Source organism: Lepisosteus platostomus, unplaced genomic scaffold (assembly GCF_059453375.1).
Source record: "Lepisosteus platostomus isolate fLepPlt1 unplaced genomic scaffold, fLepPlt1.hap1 Scaffold_49_H1, whole genome shotgun sequence".
Classification (NCBI taxonomy): Eukaryota; Metazoa; Chordata; class Actinopteri; order Semionotiformes; family Lepisosteidae; genus Lepisosteus; species Lepisosteus platostomus.
The window spans coordinates 304,262-311,610 of record NW_028291669.1 but is presented as its reverse complement, the minus strand read 5'-3'; the positions used below and the strand labels follow the sequence as shown (position 1 = coordinate 311,610).

Sequence of the window (7,349 nt, the reverse complement as noted above, 5' to 3'; positions counted from 1 at the left end):
CAATACACAGTTAGAGGAGACAGTAGATGGTCATTGTCAGTGTATTCTGAAGGTAGTTTTCCAATTTTTTGGAACGGGGTAAAAGAGGCCACCTCTACTAGAATCTTTGTCCTAACCAAAAATGTAACAAAGTATAATAATAATATTAAAAATAATAATGATAAACTTTATCTATAGAGCACCTTTCATACAAATAGTGCTTTGGTGCTTTAAAAACCAAGCGTAAAAATAAAATATTAAAATTGAGAGATATACTTTCAGTTGTAAAGGAAAATACAGCAATACAGTAAAGCAACATACATGTCAATTAAATAAATAAAAGTTAGGAAAGTCGTAATAAAATAAGAACAATTAAAGAGAACTAAAAAAAGAAACAGAAATAGAAAGAACAAAGAACCACTTTAACTAAAAGCAACATTTTCAAATGTTTTTTAAAACAATGTACCGAGCTTGACTGCCTAATAAAAAGTGGAAGTGAGTTTCATAATTTGGAAGCATAAAAACAAAAAGCAGCCTCTCCACTCTTTCTGCATTTCACATGTGGTATTTGCAGTAGGCCAGTATGTGCAGATCTCAGGTCACGTATAGGAACATATGAAGACAGACATTCAGTAAGGTACAGACGTGCTAGGTCGCTTAAAGCTTTAAAAACAAGTAAAAGAACTTTCAAATTTATCCTAGATAATACAGGTGACCAGTGAAGTTTTTTCAAAACAGGAATGATATTCTCTTTCTTGTATTTGTTAGGATCTGTGCTACTGCATTTCGAACAAGTAGTAAGGGATTTATTGTTTTCTTGGGAAGCCCACAAAACAGAGCATTATAATCATATCCACATCAATGTGAGCAATGGAGAAGTCAAATTAACGTGTCTAAATATCATCTAGTTCTATCCCAGGGAAGAGGGCTGTTGCCTACACAGACGACAAGACACAAAACGCTCAACTGTGCAAAACACGCATAAGGACATCAGTCAGGAGGAACAAGGTAAAGTGTTTTTTCTTCTTCACCATGGTCATGCAGTTTCACTCCAAGCACTGTCATATGAAATAACTGTGGAAACGACCTCCCCAACATTTTGGGTTGTTGCATTTTGCTTCAATGAATTTTAACCTTTTCTTTTAGACATTAAGAGGAAGGACACATTCACCCTTGGTAGAGATTCAGTTGTTCTATGAGATGTCAAGGTGAGAATTAACCACTTCAGGGACAAGTCAATCCACATAACTGAAAAAGGGGCAATGAACAGGATATGGGGATTTTGCTAGTTATAAAGTACAATAATCATCATTACATGATCTAAGACTACTGAAGTATAAGCTGTGTCCCTGACTGATTAATTAGCAAATTCATCTTTGTAGAGTGCAGCTACTATCTATTCAGTGGCATTTCCTTAAAACAACTGTATTCCCACATTCTGAATATGGAGTGAGATCATGTAGAGAATGTTGGACTTGTAATAACTAATTGAAGGATAATAACAATCAACGAAAGTGCTTAAAAGTATCAACAAATGCCTTCAAAGTACTTGACACGTACTTTGCTTTCAAAAGTGAAACATAATTAATGCTTACGTAAGATTTCTCTTGACTTCTCAGGAGTATACTAACTCCAAGGACAAGTAACATCACAAACCATTATTTAAGTGCTGATGTTGGAGCTGCAATACTACTACCAAGACAAAAAATGATACAGGTAACACTGCTTTCAGATTTCTAAGAATTGCTAAAATAGTATGTTTACAGAGCATTCAGAGTTGAGAATATGACAAGTTCCTACCATCTCAAACACTGCCAATCTAGAACAAAAAGAAAGTACTTGAACGCCTGCAGTAATCGAACACAAACCAGAACATATCAGTGCATGACAAGGAAATGTAGTCACAAAATGATTCTACCCTTTCAAGTCCCAAAAAGGACCGAGGAACTTACCGGAGGCGATACCTGGATTTCAAACAGAGTACAATGTAGCCACTGTAGGGGAGAAGATCACAGAGAGCTCTTCTCAGATTGCTCAGAGTCAGCCCCAGCACCCTGTCCTGACTGAAGCAGACAAAGTGGTCAAACAGGTAGGTAGAAATGAGTAAGGAACAGAGAGTATGGTTATTCTTGCATTGTTTTGTTCGTCTGTCAAAGAAAAGAGTGCTTCTGACTTTTGTCAATGTTCATCTTTATTTTAGGAGAAGAACAAACGGTGGTATCACACTTTGCTCAAGTGTATGATACCATGTGTGTACAGCAGACATCACCAAAGGAACAGGAGACACCTGAGTAGAGAACAAGAATATGAAAAGACTGATGAAAAAAAGCACCAGGAGAAATCCATTGAATATGCACAATCTCGTCCAGTATTTCAATGAAAAGTTTCAGTGTTGTTTTTAGTGTCGTCGTATTGCATACATTTAAAACAATGTGTCTTGTTTAATGAACAATTTCATTTACTTTAGTAAAAAGTGTTGTTTACTGTAGTCCTAGCATGGATGCAATTGTTAGAAAAAACTTGAATGAAAAACTGAATGTTTCATACAAAATGGGTTTGTGTTAACCCACACACCTAAGTGAAATGTTTGATTACGTTTACAAGACATAACACATAGTTCAGTTGAGTGTGAAAGGGAACAACAGAGAAAGTCACAAACAAAACATTTGTGAAGGACTTGATGAATGTTTTTTCTTTAGAAATGACAAAAAATAAAGAATTTTTCAACAAGATGTCTTTCTATAGCGAGTTTCATTTGAGATAGTCTTTTCTTAGAAGTGCAAGAGTGGTATTCCCTACAACTTATTCCCCAATTTGATCATTCTCAGAAATTAGGAGACGGAAACCACACCTACTGTAATATTAGACCTTGTAACAAGGCAACTAGGTTTCAATGGCTTAAAAGGTGCAGAAAGAGGCTCATGTATAATGACCTCCAGTGTCCCACAGGTTTCCCAAATCATTTCTTAGAGTATGGAAAAAGAGGAAATAAAGTGTCTACAGAAAGCGTATACCCCCTTGAACTTTGTTCAGTTTGTTGCGCCAGTGCCAGAGTTTCATGCAATTAAATGAGGACCTCTTTCTCACACCACATATGTTATACTTTCAATGGGAAAAAAGGAAATATTACAATTGTATACATTTTCACCCACATGTTAATATTTGGTAGAAGCCCTTTTCACAGCAATTTCAGCTGTGAGTCTGTTGGTAATGGGCTCCACCACCTCTGCACCAACAAGATTTGATAATATTTGAGAATTTCAGAAGTCTGTCTGGTTTAGCTGAAGAATCAGCTAAGGTAAGTTTCAGGAAGAGCATCTGATTTCTTTCAATAAAGCAGAACAGAGAAAAAACACACAATACAAAATCATGAGAATTTGTATCCATATGACACTTTGACTCGAATACTTTTATCAGACCTACACAGAGTATATACTGTACACACTTTTTCAGCCCAGGTTTATACATTTGGATCTGCCATTTGTAGGTGTTTTTGTGTCTTAGCTCAACATTGTGAAACCTGTAGTTACAAACATGGAGGATGAAGACATGAAGACATATATTGTACCTCTGAAGGGCCTACCTTCCAAGAGGTGAAAGATGAAACTTTTCCTTTATCGTCAACTCAGTGAATGTCTTTAAACTTTCGAAAACTGTAACAAAGAATAAGTTAAAAAACTTATTTTCATTGGACCCACAGAAAAGTCAAAGTTGTCCATAGAAATGCCCGTCTAAATCAGAAATCTACAGCACAAAGGCAGTGGCCTTTCGGGACATAAAAATGAAATCAGACTTTACTCAGACGAATTGCCCTTGGTCACGGACATCTTGCTATCAGTCACTACAAAGATGTTTTCTCTCGTGCCATGGCTTGCCTGACTTGCTTCTTCTGCCGGATGGCTTCTGGTCGCTGGTCAGGATCAACAGCCAGCATGTCCTGGAGCAGTGTCCTTAGCTCCGTGCTGATGGCTCTATTTACTTTCAGGGGGATGTGGAACTGCAGCCAGGGGTTCTCATGCAGGGCCTCTCCAACAGGCCCTGACAGACAAATGCTCCTGTATCGGAAACACACTTTAGTTCAATTCTAAAATATTTCTCATAGGACTGAAGGAACCTTTGCCTGTTAAGAGTTAACAATTAGGTCCTCAAGAACTGTTTTACGGTTTTCTACACTCCTGGCTGGCCAAGGTCTCTTTAAGGTCTCTTAAGTGGAGGTGTAACTCATGTATCCTACATGTGATTTAGCAACATGAAAGGGAATAGCTTCTTATCGGATTATGGTCTTGGTTAACTGCCTAAGGCTGACCTAAGTGCCTAACTTTCTGACTTTGTTTATACCTTATATGTTAAGAAGCTTCTTCTGACCAATCAGAAATGTATGCTTTATGTATGAACATTTTGCTCATCAAAGTGAGTGAGAGACAAGGTTAACAGAAATTAGCCACGGCTGTAAATGACAGCATATTTTTGGGTTCTTAAATGGTCTCTACCTGGCACACCTGCAGTGCAAACTGACACACACTGTTTAGAGAAACAGCTACTCTATTACTAATATTAATGAAACATTACTTATTCTATGGAACAAAAACAAACAGTAAAACTAAAACACAGATCTCTTAGCTTCCTATTTCATGAACCAGATGACTGAATGACCAAGCCTAACTAGTAGCCAGAACCCCAGTTAACCCTCCGTAACACAAAGTTTAACCACACGACAGGAACTCTTTCAAACTGAGTGAAAATCATAAATGGATCCATAACTTTACATCAATTTACTATGTTGTGCCAATACCTGCATTTACATTTAGAACGAATGATGTCATAGAACCAGCATCACACCAGTTCCAGGTGTCTCCAAGGAGACAACAGAACTTCAGTTGTGTTTGCTAAAATACACACTTTGAAACATACTGTAACACTTAGTTAACATGTCTGGTTTAGTTGAAGAATCGGCTAAGGTAAGTTTCAGGGTTTAATGGTGGGATGGCACCTGTGCTTTTTTCCCCCAACCGCTAGAATATGATTCGCACCAAACCCAAAAGAAATACTGCACAGTTCAGGAACTTCATCAACCTAGCAACTGTAAAATAAGCTTACAAACAACTGAATTGAAATGCCAAAAAGTTCAGAGAAAGGCACAAACTATGTTTACTTGGGGTTTACAAAATTAAAGCTAACTAAAACTGTAATGATAAACAATCATGCTGCCAATGGACAGAGAAATATCATGTTTTTTGAATAATGTATTATTTGTTACATAGGAACCCAGTATAAGGGAATCCCTTGCGATCCTGTCTGCAGAGATAAAGGTAAGTATTGTTTTCTCTTTAGCTCTGTCACTCCAAGAAATATAATGAACATAAATATATTTGCCAATCTTTTCATAGTAATCCAAACAACTCTGCGTGTATCTGACATTTGTAATATTTATCTACCGCAGTATAACTCTTCTGGCAAGGCGATTGGTATTGTACCTTGAAAGAAAACTGATTGGAAATGTCATGTACTCTATGGTTTCTATTGATGTCAAGTGGCAAATGTTGACTGGTGATGTTATGTGAATCTTAGGAAATGGTCATTTTTCAATCGAGTCTATGTTTCTCAGAATTTGAGACAGAGAGGTCAATCTCTGCAATCTGAGCTGAGGGCATTTCTTGGAATGGAAAGGTAAGAGCAACGTGTTCTTTGTTATTCTCTTAAGACTCTTCGCCAGATTTTACGATGAAAAATGTAAATAATAATAACAAACATTATTTTATATAGTGCCTTGAAAGGTGGCTTCATTACAGAATTACAAAACCAACTACAATAAATAATACACAAGATATGCATGATGACAATACACAGTTAGAGGAGACAGTAGATGGTCATTGTCAGTGTATTCTGAAGGTAGTTTTCCAATTTTTTGGAACGGGGTAAAAGAGGCCACCTCTACTAGAATCTTTGTCCTAACCAAAAATGTAACAAAGTATAATAATAATATTAAAAATAATAATGATAAACTTTATCTATAGAGCACCTTTCATACAAATAGTGCTTTGGTGCTTTAAAAACCAAGCGTAAAAATAAAATATTAAAATTGAGAGATATACTTTCAGTTGTAAAGGAAAATACAGCAATACAGTAAAGCAACATACATGTCAATTAAATAAATAAAAATTAGGAAAGTCGTAATAAAATAAGAACAATTAAAGAGAACTAAAAAAAGAAACAGAAATAGAAAGAACAAAGAACCACTTTAACTAAAAGCAACATTTTCAAATGTTTTTTAAAACAATGTACCGAGCTTGACTGCCTAATAAAAAGTGGAAGTGAGTTTCATAATTTGGAAGCATAAAAACAAAAAGCAGCCTCTCCACTCTTTCTGCATTTCACATGTGGTATTTGCAGTAGGCCAGTATGTGCAGATCTCAAGTCACGTATAGGAACATATGAAGACAGACATTCAGTAAGGTACAGACATGCTAGGTCGCTTAAAGCTTTAAAAACAAGTAAAAGAACTTTCAAATTTATCCTAGATAATACAGGTGACCAGTGAAGTTTTTTCAAAACAGGAATGATATTCTCTTTCTTGTATTTGTTAGGATCTGTGCTACTGCATTTCGAACAAGTAGTAAGGGATTTATTGTTTTCTTGGGAAGCCCACAAAACCGAGCATTATAATCATATCCACATCAATGTGAGCAATGGAGAAGTCAAATTAACGTGTCTAAATATCATCTAGTTCTATCCCAGGGAAGAGGGCTGTTGCCTACACAGACGACAAGACACAAAACGCTCAACTGTGCAAAACACGCATAAGGACATCAGTCAGGAGGAACAAGGTAAAGTGTTTTTCCTTCTTCACCATGGTCATGCAGTTTCACTCCAAGCACTGTCATATGAAATAACTGTGGAAACGACCTCCCCAACATTTTGGGCTGTTGCATTTTGCTTCAATGAATTTTAACCTTTTCTTTAAGACATTAAGAGGAAGGACACATTCACCCTTGGTAGAGATTCAGTTGTTCTATGAGATGTCAAGGTGAGAATTAACCACTTCAGGGATAAGTCAATCCACATAACTGAAAAAGGGGCAATGAACAGGATATGGGGATTTTGCTAGTTATAAAGTACAATAATCATCATTACATGATCTAAGACTACTGAAGTATAAGCTGTGTCCCTGACTGATTAATTAGCAAATTCATCTTTGTAGAGTGCAGCTACTATCTATTCAGTGGCATTTCCTTAAAACAACTGTATTCCCACATTCTGAATATGGAGTGAGATCATGTAGAGAATGTTGGACTTGTAATAACTAATTGAAGGATAATAACAATCAACGAAAGTGCTTAAAAGTATCAACAAATGCCTTCAAAGTACTTGAC

General features: G+C 36.4%; 1 long non-coding RNA gene across 1 annotated transcript; it reads left to right on the top strand.

The window, feature by feature from the left end:
• The first annotated feature begins 5,460 nt into the window (after positions 1 to 5,460).
• Positions 5,461 to 7,043, top strand: LOC148633068 (uncharacterized). The gene is made up of 3 exons (XR_015934093.1): positions 5,461 to 5,646; positions 6,704 to 6,803; positions 6,942 to 7,043. It is a non-coding gene; the product is annotated as an uncharacterized LOC148633068 (long non-coding RNA).
• Positions 7,044 to 7,349: the final 306 nt, after the last annotated feature.